The sequence below is a fragment of the Helianthus annuus genome, chromosome 4 (genome assembly GCF_002127325.2).
Source record: "Helianthus annuus cultivar XRQ/B chromosome 4, HanXRQr2.0-SUNRISE, whole genome shotgun sequence".
Classification (NCBI taxonomy): Eukaryota; Viridiplantae; Streptophyta; class Magnoliopsida; order Asterales; family Asteraceae; genus Helianthus; species Helianthus annuus.
This window is the reverse complement of record NC_035436.2, coordinates 97852754-97856447: the sequence shown is the minus strand read 5'-3', so window position 1 is coordinate 97856447 and position 3694 is coordinate 97852754. Positions and strand designations below refer to the sequence as shown.

Sequence of the window (3694 nt, the reverse complement as noted above, 5' to 3'; positions counted from 1 at the left end):
ACTTTAACTTTTATAGTATTACGATTTTACCCAACTCAACAAATACAACTTTTCCCTCAGTTCAAATTACAATATTGCTATCGTTATAGTTTTTTTTAGCAAAACTATAAGAGTGTTTTTTTTAATTGGTTGACAGGATTTAATTTTTTTCCATGTGAAGGAGTTGTCTAACACTCGCTCATTAATCCTGACAAACTACAGTTTTGCCCTGAGCTCAGAACTACGGTCTTGTCATCGTTTTAGTTTTTTTTTCTAACAAAACTATAATAGTGTTTTTTAATTGATTGAGAATTATTCGGCCATCACCCCGCAACGCGGGCGGGGCATCAACTAGTATATATACAATTTGTCTTAGGAACAGTTCCCGTTCCCAGGTTTTGCCAACCTGTAAGTGTCGGTCATTACCACCGCTACACCGTTTATACGACGGTTGCCAACACCCTGCCCCAAATCCTGCCCGGCGACAAACGGAATCCAAAGCAGCGACAGAGCTATTCCCTTCCTTCCCTGAACCACATCAGGTAACGACTTCGTCCCGCACATCGCTTAACCACCATCCTCACCAGGTACGCTTCAACAAAATTGGTTTCCAATTTCAGTTACTTTGGTCGTTGGAAAAAGTTTTGCATGAATCGAGTTTTTTGTTATTGATTCCGTGGGCTAATTTGCTCGGTATATTTGTTGAACTTTGAGCAGTAGGTCTGGTAGACATAGTAGCAGCCATAGATCAAAGAAGCAGAAAAATCAAATTAGAAGAGATAAAGAGTTGGGGGAAAATCGGAAAGGGCTCGCTGAAAAAGTTGCTTGGAAAGTGAGATCTTAAAATTTGGGTAGGTTTTTCATTGGTTGTGTTTTCAGGTGTTTTATTTTGATATCGGGGAGAACCGGAGGGGTCGGTTTCTGAAGGTATGCATTTGTGTGATTATGGTTTCATTTAAGTTATTTATTTGTTTGTGTGTGACTGTGTGTGTGTGGATGATTGATTGATTATTATGTTTGAAGAATTAGAATGTACTTTAATTGCAATATAGATGGAGTTACATAGTTGTTAGTAGCGAATAGCGGTCAATAGCGACAAGCTACATATATGCTACATAGCGATAGCAACGACACAGCACCTGATATTTCATGTTTAGCGTAGAGACAGAAAAATACATGTTATCGAGCAAACCAAACCTGAGGTATCGAGCAGTGGAGATGACAAAAAAAAAATTATAAGGTCGCAGTTTTATCACTATATACTATATAGCGACATATGACCTATATGCTATGTAACACGCTATAGCCGCTATTGACATGTCCAGGACTAGTAGCAACTTGGGGAATTAGTAGTGGTTATAGTGAAAACTTAAAGAGGATAAAAGGGAATGTGACGTTTTGATAAAATGACCAATCTTTGTAGTATTAGTTGGAAGAAGGTTTCAGGGTTTTAAGCACAAAGAGTTTGTAAAACGCAAATACGTTGATGATAAGATAGGATTCTACTGTCCGAAAATAAATCAAGGCTTTGACTGGGCACAATAGGTTAAAAAGGGGCTTGATTGTTAGTCTAAGACCTAGAACACGGCCAGCTCAAGCTATTTTGAGGTGTTAAGAGGATAATAAACTCCGGGTTTTTTTTGGGAAAAAAATAAATAGTTTTTGCTTTCATCTTAATTTGTGGTCTATAAATTCTGAAAACCAAAAACAATACTTAATACATGGCTGACATCAATTAGTTAAATTTAGAATGATATAGATAAGATAAAAAAAAATACATGTGATTTGGATAAAAAGTAGTTAAGGGCTTTGACCCATTTGCTAGGGGGCCGACTCAGTTTGCATTTATCTCTAATGGTAAAAAGAATAAGAAAAAAATGAAACCAAAGAGGGCATGTGGGCCGAACGGGTCAAAAGTCATCCAAAATGTATATTTACGGAGTTCCTAAATACTTTGCTCCAAAAGCAAATTATAACTGTAAAAAGTTGTCAAACTTTTGACCCGTCTTAGGCAATAATGACATTAATTAGATAACCTTAAATAATCAGATAATTAATTAAATGCAAATCCAAACTTCTGTAAATTGGTGTTTAGGCTGATACTTATTTATATTATGTTATAGTCATCTTTCAGGTACGTGCAGTCCGTTACGCGATGAGGATGGGCAGCAAACGTTTCTGCAAGCACGTCAACGTACGTCTATTCTTGCACCACGTGTTCCGAAGGAGCTGCTTTTTACTTCGTCTTCTTATGTCGCGGGTCTTGTGAAGCACTAAAGTGCGCTTCTGGTATGCGGAAAAGTATTTCGTTGTCTTCCTTACATCAAAGACCCAAGCCAGTCGCGATAGTGGGTCAGTTTTGTTAATTGCAGGTTGTATTTCTTAACATATCAGTTTCAAAGTTGTGCGTTGCTGGTAACAAGACACATATGTAGAGAACAAAATTGCTCAGACCTTGACGAGTGTCAACCGTGTTACTACAAAGGATTCATAATAAATCGGATTGCATAGAGTGTCGCTGCTGGTAAGATTTTATTAATTGCAAATTGTATTTTTTATTATGTGAGCTTCATAGTTGTAAGTTGTATCTAAGGGGACAGGTGTGTAAGGTACATGTAATGTGCAATATTGCAAATGCACCTGTACTGAGTTTCATGTTTTTATGGGTTTTATTTGTTTTTTTTTTTTTATTTAAGATGTTTAAGTTATATTTAGCATTGAATAAATCAGTGTGCCCGCCGCGAAGCGAGGGTTTAACCCCTAGTTTACTACAATTGAAATTTTGTGGCATATCCAAATCAAATTTGCATCTTTTTGTTGCCAAGTCACCATCCAATATAATCCATCTACTTAATTGCAATAGAAAAATGCAAGTCCCTTGTAGATTTGTAGGCTTCCAAATTTCTTTTTATTGACCTGCAACATTATTTGAATTTAGTGATCACCATATCAGTTTCACTCAATTAATTCGCATTTATATTTTAGCTAAATTGACATCACCAAATTCGATTCAAAATAAATTGTTACTGAGATTTCTTGTTTTCTTTTACTAAATTTTTATGATTTTTAAATACGAATCACTTTGGAACAATATTCAATAAAAATCAACTCTAAAACTACTAAAAGGTGTGAGATATATATAAATATAAGGTAGGCTTCATGCGAGAACCACCTTTATTACGAGAACCAATGTGAACACAAAAAAATATCTAAAAAATATAAAAAAGCACACAATTTTTTTAATATTTAAAAAAAATCGCTATCTTTCGTCACTAAAAAATATTTTTTTTTCAAGTAACAACTTAAAAAAAAAAATACACATGTGCATATGTATCATTTCTTTGACTAATTCCGTATCACACCCCTTTCTAAGGCGGAAGCACGAGGTGTGATCCTGAAAGGTTCTCATTGCATACGAATGGTAAACATACTATATGATCATAAAACAATTCCACAATGCCATTGATAATAAACATCCAAAACAGAAGTTAAGTTTTAAGTTTACATCCCAAATAAGATAATTGTTTGAAAAGTTTACAACTTCGTTCCAAAAACAAATATCAAGGTTTTGATTATTATATCACCACAGGAGGTGGGATATAACAACCAAATCCTACAAAAGTGGCATTGGAGCCTCGACACAATATAACTAAAACATAAACAACATCCTTGAGCAAAGAGGGACCACGCGTACATCCACCTAGTTACCTGAAAT

The 3694-nt window shown here is 35.3% G+C and overlaps 1 long non-coding RNA gene across 2 annotated transcripts; it reads left to right on the top strand.

Annotated features, from left to right (window-relative positions):
* Nucleotides 1-384: 384 nt before the first annotated feature.
* Nucleotides 385-2640, top strand: LOC110934729. Of its 2 annotated transcripts, none has more exons than XR_002588580.2 (3): nucleotides 385-566; nucleotides 697-830; nucleotides 2103-2640. It is a non-coding gene; the product is annotated as an uncharacterized LOC110934729 (long non-coding RNA). The 2 variants fall into 2 exon arrangements; XR_002588579.2 differs by having other exon boundaries at nucleotides 697-906.
* Nucleotides 2641-3694: the final 1054 nt, after the last annotated feature.